This window comes from Nomascus leucogenys, chromosome 24 (assembly GCF_006542625.1).
Source record: "Nomascus leucogenys isolate Asia chromosome 24, Asia_NLE_v1, whole genome shotgun sequence".
NCBI lineage: Eukaryota > Metazoa > Chordata > Mammalia > Primates > Hylobatidae > Nomascus > Nomascus leucogenys.
This window is the reverse complement of record NC_044404.1, coordinates 23406149-23421915: the sequence shown is the minus strand read 5'-3', so window position 1 is coordinate 23421915 and position 15767 is coordinate 23406149. Positions and strand designations below refer to the sequence as shown.

Below are 15767 nucleotides of genomic sequence, written 5' to 3'. Positions count from 1 at the left end.
TCCTTCTGCCTCGCTCTCTCTACTGCCACCACTTACCATGTGACTTTGGGCAATTATTTAGCTTTTCTGTTCCTTGGATTCCCCATCCGCAAATGGGAGTAATTATGTCTACCTCATAGAGTTGCAAAGACTAAATGAGATCACGGGGCTCAAAATATTAGCAGCAATTATTCAGACCATCACTGGGCCATATCTCGCTTACTGAAACGACCTCCTAATGAGTCTCCTCTTTTCTATTTTGATTCCCGTCAGTCTGTTCTCCCTTTCTGCTAGAACAATATTTCTGAAAGGCAAATCCTTTTATGCCACTCTTCTGTGTAAAGCCCTGTCATGCTTCCCATTGCCAGCAGCAAACAGTGAACCTCCTTTGGTGTGATTTCTGAGGAGGTCATTCATGATCTGGCCTCTGCTGCTCTCCCCAGCTCTGGTTCCCTTCTCTTTTCCTGCACTTGCTCTTTCCTGCACACTCCAAGCTGCATCTCTCCCTCCACTCTTCTGGCCAACTCCTACTCAGCCTTCAGGTCTAATACCTAACTTGCTCTAGGAAACCTTTCCCAATCCCGTAAGACTGGATCAGGTGTTAACTTTTTCTGTTTTCCCTGGGTTTATCCCAATCAAAGCACTTTATCCCTGTTTTGTAATTGCCTACTTACTTTTTTGTCTCCTCCATTAAACTTTGATATCTTTGAAGAAGTCACTGTCTTGCTCACCGTTGTGTCTTCAACCCCCAGCAAATGTTTGGCATAGAATAAGCAGGCAACAATAAAATAAGGAGAATATACATAAACTTTATTCCCTTCATATTTTTGACTGTCACCACACCAAGCTACTCTTTCTTGGTAGACAGAGTCTCACTCTGTCACCCAGGGTGGAGTGCAGTGGTGTGATCTCGGCTCACCGCAACTTCCGCCTCCCAGGTTCAAGCTGATTCATGTGCCTCAGCCTCCCGAGTAACTGGGATTACAGGTGCCTGCCGTCACGCCCAGCTGTTTCAGTATTTTTAGTAGAGACGGGGTTTCGCCATGTTGGCCAGGCTGGTCTCGAACTCCTGGCCTCAAGTTATCAGCTCACCTCAGCCTCCCAAAGTGCTGGGATTACAGGCTGTGAGCCACTGCCCGTGGCCGGTACTCATTAAAAGAACTGTAGAAATTCTGTCATTAGTGCATCTGGTGAGGCCTTCTGGAAAGAGGAAGAAGGCTTCCAGAAGTAATGTGACCCATCTAAGATCCCCCAGGTAAAGCTGAGGTAAAGACTCTGTCACCTAGGCTGGAGTGCAGTGGCACGAACACAGCTCACTGCAGTCTCAACCTTCTGGGCTAAAGGGATCCTCTTACCTCAACCTTCCCAGTAGCTAGGACCATGGGCATGCACCACCATGCTCAGCTAATTTTGTTTTTTATTATTTGTAGGGCGGGGTCTCCCTATGTTGCCCAGGCTGGTCTTGAACTCCTGGGCTCTAGGGATCCTCCTGCATCAGCCTCCCAAAGTGCTGGGATTACAGGAATGAACCAATGCACTCGGCAGAGTATGCTATTAAAGGAACCAGAACATGCAAAGAGGAGGAGTCTGGGATTGGGGAAAAAGATTACAAGTGAATGAAGTCATTTAACAAAAATTCATTGAGCACCGCCGGGCGTTCTGGCTCACGCCTGTAATCCTATCACTTTGGGAGGCTGAGGCAGGTGGATCACCTGAAGTTAGGAGTTCGAGACCAGCCTGGCTATCATGGTGAAACCCCATCTCTACTAAAAATACAAAAATTAGCTGGGTGCAGTGGTGGGCATCTATAATTCCAGCTACTTGGGAGGCTGAGGCCGGAGAATCGCTTGAACCTAGGGGGCGGAGGTTGCAGTGAGCCAAGATCGGGCCACTGCACTCCAGCCTGGGTGACAGGGGAAAAAAAAAAAAAAAAAAGCCAGGCGCAGTGGCTCATGCCTGTAATCCCAGCACTTTGGGAGGCCAAGGTGGGCGAATCACGAGGTCAGGAGTTTGGGACCAGCCTGACAAACATGGTGAAACCCCGTCTCTACTAAAACTACAAAAAAATTAGCTGGGCGTGGTAGCACATGCCTGTAGTCCCAGCCACTCGGGAGGCTGAGGTGGGAGGGTCACTTGAACCCGGGAGGTGGAGGTTGCAGTGAGCCGAGATCGCACCACTGCCCTCCAGCCTGGGAGACAGAGCGAGACTCTGTCTCAAAATAAATAAATAAAAATAAAAATAAATAAAAAATATTTTAAAAATTCATTGAGCACCAACTTATGTGCCTGGTATAAAACCGAATGAGACAAAGATTCTGCCCTTGTTGAATTTCTGTTTTCTGGGGATAGGGACAATAAACAAAGACATATATAATGTTAGCTGGTAACAAGTGTAATGAAGACAAAAGAGACAGCTTTTAGAGGAAGTGGTCATGGAAAACCTCTCTAAAGAGGTGGCATTTGAGCATATCTCTGACTAAGACGTCAGGATATCTGGGGTAAGTGTTCTAACTACTCAGTTTATTGAAGAGCAAATGTGAAGATGCTGAAGCAGCAGTTGGTATGCTGGAGAAACCACCACCAGGGGGTCCCTATGAGTGGGGCTCAGTGAGGAAGGGATCACACGGCCGGAGATAAAAATCATCTTTAGTCATTTAGTTTGAGGAAACTGTTACATCCAAGCATATATTCATATGCCCAGCAGGCAGTTGGAAATATGAATCCAGAGCTCAGGACCAAACGTGGTACTATAAATAAATGGGAGGCCGGGAGCAGTGGCTCACGCCTGTAATCCCAGCACTTTGGGAGGCCGAGGCGGGTGGATCACTTGAGGTCGGGAGTTCGAGACCAGTCTGACCAACCTGAAGAAACCCCGTCTCTACTAAGAATACAAAATTAGCTGGGCATGGTGGCACATGCCTGTAATCCCAGCTACTTGGAAGGCTAAGGCAGGAGAATCGCTTGAACCTGGGAGGCGAAGGTTGCAGTGAGCCGAGATCAGGTCATTGCACATTGCACTCCAGCCTGGGCAGCAAGAGTGAAATTTTGCTAAAAAAAAAAGAAAAGAAAAAGAAATAGGGAATAGGCCGGGCACAGTGGCTCACACCTGTAATCTCAGCACTTTGGAAGGCCAAGGAGGGTGAGTTGCTCGAGCCCAGGAGTTTGAAACCACCCCGGACAACATGGTAAAACCCCATCTCTACAAAAAAATTTTTTTGAAAAATTAGCCGGGCATGGTGGCACATGCCTGTAGTCCCAGCTACTTGAGAGGGTGAGGTGAGAGGATCACTTGAGCCTGGGGGACAGAGGTTGCAGTGAGCAGAGATCGTGCTATTGCACTCCAGCCTGGGTGACAAGACCCTGTATTAAAAATAAATACAAGGAAAAAAAAAAAAAAAGAAATGGGAATAGCTAGTATCTGCACGGAGATGGTAGTAGTAGTGAAACCATGCAAGTGAATGAGATGACCGTGGCAAAATGTGAGAACAGTTGTCAGGGATGAAGTCCTGGGAACACCAACAGATAATGATGGGCAGAGGAGAGGACCTACAAGGATGTATTACAGGGTCCAGAGAAGAACCAGGAGAGGAGGGTCACAAGCCAAGTTCACGGCACATTTTAAGATGTTCAAATGCAGCAGAGATATCTCATGAGATACAGTACTTGAAACTCATTTACAGGGGAAAACCGTTAAGTGCAAGGTGTTGTTATTATTAATGACAATTAGAGAGCACTTGCCCCCTTCCTCGAATGGATTTTTTTTTTTTTTTGAGATGGAGTCTCGCTCTGTTGCCCAGGCTGGAGTGCAGCGGCGCAAGGCGCGATCTTGGCTCACTGCAAGCTCCACCTCCTGAGTTCTCGCCATTCTCCTGCCTCAGCCTCCTGAGTAGCTGGGACTACAGGCACCCGCCACAACGCCCGGCTAATTTTTTGTATTTTTAGTAGAGATGGGGTTTCACCGTGTTAGCCTGGATCTCCTGACCTCGTGATCCGCCCGCCTCAGCCTCCCAAAGTGCTGGGATTACAGGCGTGAGCCACCGTGCCCAGCCTCTAATAGATATTTTAACTTTAGGGTAGTGAGAATTTAGTTATATCCACAATCTATTTATAACCAATTCTTATTGTTTTATTGAATTTTCAAAACATATGCAAGTTATACTGAATGCTATAATTACTCCATGACACTACACTGATATTGGGAACAGGACTCACAATTCCTGCAGAATCTGATTTGTGGAACTGTATATTCAACTTGTATATTTGAATATGAGTAATAATACTTATCTTAGATTTCTACCAGATTTTAGTTAAAACCTCACAGCAACACCTCCACCAAAGATTTGCAGCATGCAGCTCTTCCGTCTGTCTATAGGGAAGCCTGATAATAATGAGAACTCCATGGAGTTATGTACAACAGTCTTCTAGAATTCAGTGGATGGAATTAGGCTGCAGCTGTTGCTGTTGCCTCTTTCTGCCTTCCCCCTTTCCCCACCCTTCTTTTGAAACAGGGACTCACTCTGTCACCCAGGCTGCAGTGGTACAATCGAAGCTTATTGCAGCTTTGAATTCCTGGGCTCAAGTGATCCTCCCACCTCAACCTCCCAAAGTGCTGGGATTACAGGCATGAGTCACCACGCCCAGCCACCTGCAGCCTTTTTAAAGGCTCAGGCCTGTAATCCCAGCACTTTGGTAGACCAAGGCAGGAGGATCACTTGAGCCCAGGAGGTAAAGGCTGCAGTGAGCCATGATGGTGCCACTGCACTCCAGTCTGGGCAACAGACTAGAGTGAGACCCTGGCTTAAAAGAAAAGGCTGCAGAGTTTACTGTCAGTGAGTGGGTGCACCAAAGTCCTGGTGAAGAGTTGCCAGGGAATTCCACTGTTGTGGAATGAGAGAATGTTGTGACTGAGTGTTCAGCACTGTTAAATTGGATTTAACAATCCTAAGAGGACTTATTTTTATTTGTTTATTTATTTATTTTTGAGACAGAGTTTTGCTCTATCACTGGATTACAGGTGGGATTACAGGCAGGCACCACCACACCCAGCTAATTTTTGCATTTTTAGCAGAGACAGGGTCTCACCATGTTGGCCAGGCTGGTCTCTAACTCCTGGCCTCATGAGATCCATCTTCCTAGGCCTCCCAAAGTGTGAGGATTACAGGAGTGAGCCACTGCGCCTGGCCAAGACATGTTATTTTCTAACAAATCTACCCAAAGCGGTGTTGCTTTCCAAAGTTGAGACCTTGTGAGGCTACAATTTTATTCTTGCACTGTTCATTTCTCAGAACAAGTTTAAATTGTGTTATAAGGCCAATTTGCAAACCACACAAGGTAAATGTGAGAACTCGTTATCTTATATCATAGTTGGCTTTGGTCCCTAACTAGTGTTTTCTAACCTATTCATCAGATCAAACAGACGATTTTTTTTTTTTTTTTTGGAGACAGGGCCAATTGCAGTGGTGCAAACGCGGCTTGCTGAAGCCTTGACCTCCCCAGGCTAGGTGATCCTCCCACCTCAGCCTCCCAGGTAGCTGGAGCTACAGGTGTGTGCCACCACACCCAGCTAATTTTTTGTAGTTTTTGTAGAGATGGGGTTTCACTATGTTGCCCAGGCTGGTCTCAAACTCCTGCACTCAAGCAATCCACCTGCCTCAGCCTCCCAAAGTGCTGGGATTATAGACGTGAGCCACCACTCCTGGCCACCTATATGATTACTTGACTGGTACCTTCAAGAGAAGAATCTGCCAACACTGAGACAATAATTGAAAAGTTGCTTGGTAAAGTAGCTTTGGAGTTACACACACGACATATGTTTGAGTCTTGGTTCAGGAGTGTGGTGTGCCTTTAAGCGAACGTTTCAATCTCTGTAAGCCTATTTCCTCAATAAAATGGGATAATATTACTGAGGTTGCAGGTTCCATGTAAGGATCAGCAATAGCATATGTGGAACACTCGACACACAGTAGGAGCTCAAAAATGGTAGCAATAGTGCCCCTAAAATGGAAATACACTTTCTTTTCATTTTAAAATGGCTTTGATACATTTGAGAACTAGAAGGGCATTCAATAGACCAGCTCAAGGATAACCTTCAGAAGAAAAAATGCTAGAAAAATGATGATGAAGCCGGGCATGGTGGCTCACGCCTGTAATCCCAGCACTTTGGGAGGCCAAGGAGGGCAGGTCACCTGAGGTCAGGAGTTCAAGACCAGCACGGCCAACATGGTGAAACCCCATCTCTACAAAAATACAAAAATTAGCCGGGCATGATGGCGGGTTCCTGTAATCCCAGCTACTCAGGAGGCTGAGGCAGGAGAATTGCTTGAACCTGGGAGGTGGAGGTTGTAGTGAGCCTAGATTTCGCCACTGCACTCCAGCGTAGGTGACAGAGCAAGACTCCGTCTCAAAAAAAAATTATTAAAAAAAAGTGATAAGGCAGGCACTGCAATAAGATCTTGAGGTAAGCCAACTATAAGCCATTTGCAAGTCATCCACATGGCATTTTATTTTTGTAAAAGCATCATCATCTTAGGAGGTATAAATGAAAGACAAACAGCTTAAGTGCTGGTCAATCTTAGTTGGAACTCCACCATTTTGCAAAGTGTTTTAAAATAATAAAAATGATTCTAGTTTTTTTTTTTTGTTTCTTCATTTTTTGTTTGTTTTGTTTTGTTTTAGGTAGAGTCTTGCTCTGCCGCCCACGCTGGAGTGCAGTGACACAATCTCGGCTCACTGCAATCTCTACCTCCCAGGTTCAAGTGATTCTTGCACCTCAGCCTCCCAAGTGTCTGGAACTACAGGTGTGAGCCACCACGCCCAGCTAATTTTTTGTAGAGACGAGGTTTTACTATGTTGGCTAAGCTGGTCTCGAACTCCTGACCTCAGGTGATCCACCTGACTCAGCCTCCCAAAGTGCTGGGATTACAGGTGTGAGCCATAATTTTTGTATTTTTTGTAGAAATGGGGTTTCACCGTGTTGCCCATGCTGGTCTTAAACTCCTAAGCTCAGGACATCTGCCCACCTCGGCCTCCCAAAGTGCTGGGATTACAGGCGTAAGCCACCATGACTGGACCCTATAATTGTTATAAGAAGCAAAAGTATATTCATTGATATACCAGCTCAGACAACAGGTTTGGTCTGTAACAGGGAAGAGATGCAGAAGGGCCTGGCTGCACTATGTTACCTAATTTCAGAAATTATGGGTATAGCTGGAGCTTCCCTTAGCAACCCATTTTTTTTTTTCTTGAGACAGAGTCTCACTCTGTTGCCCAGGCTCGAGTGCAGTGACATGATCTCAGCTCACTGCAACCTCTACCTCCCTGCTTCAAGCAATTCCCCTGCCTCAGCCTCCTGAGTAGCTGGGATTACAGGTGCATGCCACCGCACCCAGTTAATTTTTTTTGTGTGTGTATTTTTAGTAGAGACGGAGTTTCACCATGTTGGCCAGACTGGTCTCGAACTCCTGACCTCAGGCAATCTGCCTGCCTCGGCCTCCCAAAGTGCTGGGATTACAGGCATGAGCCACCACGCCCACCCCCCTTTTTTTAAATGTTTATACTTGTCCTACCTTTCACCGAGGATGGAGGACAAGGATTGTGTTTTATTCATTTTATATTCCCTAGGTTATTTATTTGTTTATTTATTTATTTATTAAGACAGGATCTCATTCTGTTGCCCAGGCTGGAGTGCAGTGGTACATTCACTTGCTCACTGCAACCTCCACCTCCCAGTCTCAAGTGATCCTCCTACCTCAGCCTCCTGGGTAGCTGGTACTACAGGCATGTGCCACCACACCCGGCTAATTTTTGCAACTTTTGTTGAGACGGGGTTTCAGCATGTTGCCTGGGCTGGTCTTGAACACCTGAACACAAACAATCCTCCCGCCTCAGCCTCCCAAAGTGGTGGGATTACAGGCATGAGCCACCGTGCCTGGCTTTTTTTTTTTTTTTTTTTTTTTTTTTTTTGAGATGGAGTCTTGCGCTGTTGCCAGGCTGGAATGCAGTGGCGCGATCTTGGTTCACTGCAACCTCTGCCTCCTGGGTTCAGGCGATTCTACTGCCTCAGCCTCCTAAGTAGCTGGGACTATAGACGTGCGCCACCACGCCCAGTTAATTTTTGTATTTTTAGTAGAGATGGGGTTTCTAGCCATATTGGCTAGAATTGTCTAGATCTCTTGACCACGTGATCCACCTGCCTTGGCCTCCCAAAGTGCTGGAATTACAGGCATGAGCCACCGCGCCTGGCTTTCTCTACTCTTAACTCCATGATTTTTTTTTTTTTTTTTGAGATGGAGTTTCACTCTTCTTGCCCAGGCTGGAGTGCAATGGCGCAATCTCAGCTCACCGCAACCTCCGACTCCCGGGTTCAAGTGATTCTCCTGCCTCAGCCTCCTGAGTAGCTGGGATTACAGGCATGCGCCACCATGCCTGGCTAATTTTTGTATTTGTAGTAGAGACGGTGTTTTTCCATGTTGGTCAGGCTGGTCTTGAACTCCCGCGGCCTCAGGTGATCCACCTGCCTTGGCCTCCCAAAGTGTTGGGACCACAGGCATGAGCCACCGTGCTGGCCAACTCCATGATTTTTATATAGAGGCATGCAATACATATTTGTGGAATATTGAATTCATGAATATCTGTATCTATACAATAATTTTCTTTCCAAGTAAAAAAATCAAGATATATGGTCTGAAATGTGGAGTATACCTTTGATGACTACGTAGCAGAACATTTGAAATATTATCCCAGAAAATACTGGGTGATAGAATCATTTTAAATTACATATCTAGGCCAGGTGCGGTGGCTCACACCTGTAATCCCAACACTTTGGGAGGCCGAAGTGGGTAGATCATTTGAGGTCAGGAGTTTGAGACCAGCCTGGACATCATGGTGAAACCCCGCCTCTACTAAAAATACAAAAATTAGCCAGATGTCATGGCAGGCACCTGTAATCCCAGCTACTTGGGAGGCTGAGGCAGGAGAATCGCTTGAACCCAGGAGGTGGAAGTTGAATTGAGCTAAGATTGCACCACTGCACTCCAGTATGGGTGACAGAGTGAGACTGTCTCAAAAAAAAAAAATTACATATCTGACCCATGGGTTCTCATCAATGGACTTAAAGGAGTCTCTGAATGGAAGTAAGGAGTACTTTAACTTGGATGGGGAAAAAAAATTACATCTTTGTTTTCTCTAACATCTAACTGAAATTTAGCATTTTTCCCCGTTGTGAATGTAGACAACATATCACAGTAGAATTAGTATTAGCTTTCCCTCTGTAACCAATAGAAATCATTTTCATATCACTTTATTAGTCATGAATTTCTTGAAATATCACTCTACAATTTCTGTAGTTATTAGACCTGCTCTAAGATCTTAATAGTTATTGTGTTAATAAAGAAAAAGTTCCTGCCTGGGTAACATGGTGAAACCCCGTCTCTGCAAAAAAAAAAAAAAAGCAACAATTAGCCCAGAGCGGCGGCCAGCGCTTGTAGTTCCTACAAGCCACTAGGGAAGCTGAGGTCAGAGGATCGCTTGAGCCCTGCAGGCAGAGGTTGCCGTGAGCCCAGATTGCACCATTGCACTCCAGCCTGGGTGATAAAGTGAGCACATCTTTAAAAAAAAAAAATTATAAAGTAAAAGCTGGGCCAGGTGCGGTGGCTCACACCTGTAATCCCAGCACTTTGGGAGGCTGAGGTGGACGAATCACGAGGTCAGGAGATCGAGACCATCCTGGCTAACACGGTGAAACCCCCGTCTCTACCAAAAATACAAAAAATTATCCGGGCGTGGTGGCTGGCGCCTGTAGTCCCAGCTACTCGGCAGGCTGAGGCAGGAGAATGGCGTGAACCCAGGAGGCGGAGCTTGCAGTGAGCCGAGATTGCGCCACTGCACTCCAGCCTGGGCGACACAGCGACACTCTGTCTCAAAAAAAAAAAAATAAATAAAAATAAATAAATAAATAAAAACGTAAAAGCTTACTATATCACGAATGTGTTTTAAAATATATTTCCTAACTGTATTTCAATATAAATAGTTTCTTTCGTATTGCTCTGTATTTTGTTTTATGCATTTAAAAACTGAGAAGAGATTCATAGCTTTTACCAGACTTCCAAATGGCACAAAATAGGTTCAGAATTATGGCGCTAGAGGCAGATTTATGTGAAGCTAGTAAAATTTAAGCTTCAAGCTGGGCGCCTGTAATCTCAGCACTTTGGGAGGCCGAAGCAGAAGGATCACTTGAGGCCAGGAGTTCAAGGCCGGCCTGGGCAACATAGCGAGATTCCCTCCGCACCTTCCCGTGTCTCTATTAAAATAAAAAAAAGTTAAGCTTCAGGGTCCTCCCTCACTTTTACAATGCCCTTCTAAGACTCTGTTCCTAAATTTGTATTCATCATTTAATATGATTTTTCTTAAAGACTCCCACCATTTCTCTTTCTTTCCTTCTTCCTTTCTTTTCCTTTCCTTTTCTTTTCTCTCTCTCTCTCTCTCTCTCTTTCTTTCTAGAAGGAGTTTCGCTCTTGTCGCCCAGGCTGGAGTGCAATGGCGCAGTCTCGGCTACTGCAACCTCCACCTCCCGGGTTCAAGCGATACTCCTGCCTCAGCCTCCCAAGTAGCTGGAATTACATGCACGCGCCACCACGCTCGGCTAATTCGTGTATTTTTAGTAGAGACGGGGTTTCACTATGTTGGCCAGGCTGGTCTCGAACTCCTGTGCTCAAATGATCGTCCACCTCGGCCTCCTTAAGTGTTGGAATTACAGGCGTGAGCCACCGCGCCCGGCCTAAGACACCCAGCATTTCTGTAAATCTCACACCAACACAAAACTTGGATCTACCCAGAGATTTAACTTGGTACTGGGCACATAGTAGTCGTTTTCAGTATTTCTTTTTCTTTTTTTTTTTTTTTTTTTAAGACGGAGTTTCGGGCCGGGCGCGGTGGCTCACGCTTGTAATCCCAGCACTTTGGGAGGCCGAGGCGGGGGGATCAGGAGGTCAGGAGATCGAGACCACGGTGAAACCCCGTCTCTACTAAAAATACAAAAAAAAAATTAGCCGGGCGTGGTGGCGGGCGCCTGTAGTCCCAGCTACTCGGAGAAGCTGAGGCAAGAGAATGGCGTGAACCCGGGAGGCGGAGCTTGCAGTGAGCCGAGATTGCGCCACCGCACTCCAGCCTGGGCGACAGAGCGAGACTCCGTCTCAAAAAAAAAAAAAAAAAAAAAAAAAGACGGAGTTTCGCTGTTGTTGCCCAGGGTGGAGTGCAGTGGTGCGATATTGGTTCACTGCAACCTCCGCCTCCCGGGTTCAAGCGATTTTTCTGCCTCAGCTTCCGGAGTAGGTGGGTTTACAGGCACGTGTCACCACACCAGGCTAATTTTTGTATTTTTAGTAGAGGCAGGGTTTCACCATGGTGGTCAGGCTGGTCTCGAACTTCTGACCCGCCTTGGCCTCCCAAAGTGCTGGGATTACAGGCATGAACTACCGCGCCCCGCCCGTTTTCAATAATTAAATCTAGGTTTGTAGGTTCTGAGAAATTTAATCATCCTTGAGTGCATCCGGAAATCCTGCAGACCACTGCTTGACTTCCTCCGCTTCCTAAGGGTGGGCATTGGAGTTTGGGGTTGGGAAAAAAGGGCTTGCACCACAGAAGTGAGTTCGGAAGGTTTCTGTGAGACGAGACAGGTTTGGAACTAAGGACAGGGAACAAATCAGTAGGAATGGCAGGTAAGAAATAGGTTTAGGACTAACAAGAATTATAGCGTCCTTTGGGAATTACCCCTTTCCCCTGCATGGCTCTTTTGGCTTCAGAGATGGATATAGCTGCTTTATTTTATGAATATCAAGTAGCTCCAAACCCTGTGAGGAAAAGCTCCCTGCTCTATCACTTGTGTTACACACTGCTTTTGAGTCATTTTAACGATTTCCCTCTCAGTCTGCCACCAACGATGTGTGGACGGCAGCCAGGGAGGGAAAGAGGCATTTCTCCGATCGTTCCAAGGAATGATTATCTAGACAAAATCCTCAGCAAAATGACCAGCCAAATCATCCTTAAATCGTGTGCTCACTAAAGGCGAAAAGATGACCGAAAGAGGCCCGAACGCGTGGCTATGGGCGTGTCTGGGGCGAACGCCGGCTGCTGGGGTGCGAGGGAGGACTCCGGGGCTAAGCGCGGCCGGTGGCTGGACGCGAGCGCCATGGCGGAGCCGGGCAAGCGCTGCCGTAGGGGGCGGGGCTCCGGAGGCGGCCACGAGGCGCGAGGCCTACATTTTCGGCCTCGCGTCGGCGGCAGACGAAGAGGGAGGAGCCTAGTCTACCCAGGACCCAGTGCCCCCAAGCCTCGCAGCCACCAAGGGCTTCCACCACAGACCCCTTTGTGTGCCTGCCCCCGCCCCGGAGGCGCCCCAGCCAGCGGCGCTGAGCACCCTCATTGGTTCAGCCGACAGCTTCATCGATTGGCTCTCGAGTCGTCCGGCGTGGTCCGTTTTGCCTCGATACTACTGGTCGTCTGAGCTGCCTGTCAGGCCGCCTCGCCAAGCGATTGCCCCGTAGCTCGGAGTCCCTGGAAGCAGTTCCGGGAAACCCCGCGTGCTGCCGGGATCGCGTCTCACTCCATGAGGGGGGGGAGGGGGTGGCGCGCGCGCCATTTCTAGTCGTTTTCAAAGCGCCTCGCGCTGATTCTCACGGGCCCGGCCGCCGGCCCCCGCTCTGCCCTGGTGAGTCTCGCGCCGGCCCGTGGGGGGAGGGGCCGGGAGCCCCGATCCGACCCGACTCAGCCCGGGCTCCATGCCTGGTCCCGTTTCGTTTGCGCTCCGAGGCCCCGGGGTGGGGGTGGGGACGGGCTGGGGGCGGCTTCGGTCTAGTCCGGCCGCGCGGCTGTGGGCCTAGCCCGGCCGAAACGCTTCTCGCCCTCGCTCTTCCTCCCCCCCCGCCCCTCCAGCCCGCGGTCCAGCCCGCCGGGCGCTTTCCGCGCGGCCTGCCGGGGCCGGCCGTGCTTTTCCCGCCTCCGCCCGCTGCTCCATGCGGCCGGACCCGCGAAGGGCCTGAGGCGCCCGCGGCCCTGCCGCTTCTCCCCGCCGGAGCCGCTTCGCTCCCGCCGCGGCCGGCCTAGCCCGAGTGGGATGTGCTGATGATCCGGACGGGCCTGAGGGGATGGGGGTGGGGGGCGGAAGGCGGGGTGCAGATCCCGGGGTTATCTGAGCCGGGAGAAAAGTTTTGTGTGAGCAGAAACCGAAAGGCCGATTTGTGTGGGAAGCCTCCCTCCCCTCCCACAATCTGCATGCCGCGGGCTGAGATTTGAAGGAAAAAATGACTACTAGAGGCCGTGGAACTTAGGCTCCAAGCGGCGCCTGAAATGAATAATTCTGAGACTGTCAGAGGCGCACCAAATTGGAAAGGCGATCCTTTTTCTTATACGGTAGTGGCCGTATTGCCAAATTTTTTAAAAAGCCCAGGGCTTCTTGGAAGGTTCAGTCCTTTCACACTACCTGTTTGAGATTTTTGCAGTCCTCAAGTGGCTGAATTGATGTCTCATGAGTCAGTCGTAGGATGAGAGCTCGACACTCCCAAGCCATGAGATAACCGTTAGTCTCATTTCGTTGGTTCTTTTAAAGCCCGTCTCTTAATATGAAGAATTTGCACAGAGAGGTTCAGAAAAAGTCAGGGAGGAGTTAGTGCTGACATCCCGAATCTCCCAGCAGCCCTTTTAAATCTTTAAATGTCTCCTTTTTTTGCAAAAATGTTTAGATCAAATGACTCCAGTCACGTTAGTATATTTGCTGCATCCAGAAATATGGTTTGGCTGTGTGGGGCATTGTGTTGAATTGACATGAGTTTCAAATGGTCTCATATGACATAAAAAGTCTTTTTAAAATGAGCACTTTGTATTTGGCTTGAAGAGAGAGGGCTTTCCTTGATCCGAAGGTTTTATTTTCTGGAATCTAATTATTTTACGGTTTTTTTGTTAAAATTTACAAACTTTTTTTTGAAAATTTTAACCAATTTCAGTATCAACTTGTAGAGCCTTTGCAATGAAATGGTAGGCATAAATATTTCTGTCTTGTGCTTAATACACAACTTGTCTTTTTGCTTTACACATACTTAAAAACCCCACCTTAACAGATGTTCATTGAACTTTTCTGTTAAAAATTTGCCTCTTTTCTGTGACTAATAGTATTCCTAGGTGCAATGCTGTAAGGGTCTTGTGATACTGAGAACTTTTGAGTTCTGATGATCTTAAGGTAGTATGTGGGGATGGGGGAGCATGGGAAAACAGAACCTTATGTTCGCAAGGAGATTTTGGGGTTTCAGGATGCATCTTTATAGAAATAGGTTGTGTTAATCAGTAAACGTATTCATCTCACACAATACAGTTTCTTGATCAAAAGTGTGACAGTTTCGAATGTTTCCGTTTTTGCTAGTTCATCAGAATTTGAAGCTTGCCTTGAGAAACATCCACCCAGAATTTAACCACAGTCTGCGTCTATTAAGGGCTATCGAGTCTTAATAGTGTTTTGTAATTGTGAGGAGTCATGTTTATCTCATTTTCAGAGTAACCCTTTGCATTTTCCTTTCTTCTTCCTACTCTGTATTACCTCCTTCCCCTCTTGGTCTTCCTCCCTCTTTCGTTAACTTCAACTAAATATCCGTGGACTTTGAAGTGAAAAGAAGTTGTTTTAAGCCAGAAAACTGCACCTGGTGCATTTGCACAATGTTCGATAAGCTGTCTGGAAGTGTGGTTATGTTATGTGTCTTAGTACTTTGTAGGAGACTTGTATTTTCTTTATAGATGACTAGGTATCTTGAGTTTCATCAAGAAAAGTAGGCTGTTTCTTGAGATCCACCTTTATGTCTTTTATTTAGTATGTGTTGCAATGTCTTGTTCTGCTGCCTATTATCTTCATCACATTATAATTTCACCACAGACAAATGCACTTTAATTCCCTGTCTTTTGAGGCAGTATACAGACTGGCCTTGTATGGTTTATTGTTTACTCTCTCTCTTCAGGGAATCAGTCCATTTCAGCATTACCTACAGGCTGAATGTACAAAGTTATTTTTGATAGGTTAATCTGAGAAATCTGGCTGAAGTTTAGCCTAATTAGGTAACGTTTTTTGAAATATTTGGAAGAAGTTGTCCATTCTTCAGTATGTTTTTACATCTTTATTTTACTGATATGAAAATTTCAACATGTACTCATTTTTTTTTTTTAAGAAGCAACCTAAACTGTAGCTCACTTAGTATTTTATTTGGACTGAAAACAATTGTTTCGCTTTTGAACTTGGTCATTTTTTCTTTTAAATCTGTGGGAATAGCGAATTAATCTTAGAACAAAAAGTAATGTCAAGTTGGTTTTTTTTTGTTTTCGTTTTGTATTGTTAGGTGGAGAAAACCCAAACCACCAGCATGTTGAACTAGAGAAAACAGGGCACTTATTTCACACCGATACTGTATTTGAAGCAGAGCCAGGAAAATTTGAAAGTCCATAAATCTTGATTAAGTGGTCTGTGGGTGTTCATTCTGTTTTTAAACCAAAACTTTTTAAAACTGTGTAAGACCCGAGAGCTGAGGGGCTTTTAGGATTTTGTAGTGATTTTGATCTTTTCACCAGGACAGAACAGCTGCTTTTGTTAATCAGCAATTCTACCTTCAGTAAATTAAAGCCTTTATTTTACCTGGTGTACATGAAGTTCCTTAAAGAACTAATGCTTCCATGTACATTTTCTATGGTTTTACAGGATTATTATTGCCAATTTAGGTCAGATACATCACAGGAGGAATAAATTATTATTTTGATAGAGG

The 15767-nt window shown here is 46.6% G+C and overlaps 1 protein-coding gene across 11 annotated transcripts in view; it reads left to right on the top strand.

The window, feature by feature from the left end:
* The first annotated feature begins 12531 nt into the window (after positions 1-12531).
* HNRNPR (heterogeneous nuclear ribonucleoprotein R) overlaps positions 12532-15767 on the top strand; it is a 35329-nt gene continuing 32093 nt past the window's right edge. For 4 of the 11 annotated variants that reach the window (XM_030805096.1, XM_030805092.1, XM_012498480.2 and 1 more), the window contains exon 1: positions 12539-12682. The gene's annotated coding sequence lies outside the window, so the exon portion shown is untranslated. Of the gene's footprint in view, positions 12683-15767 lie in introns of all 11 variants that reach the window. The other 7 variants (XM_030805095.1, XM_030805093.1, XM_030805094.1 and 4 more) reach the window with 4 other exon arrangements.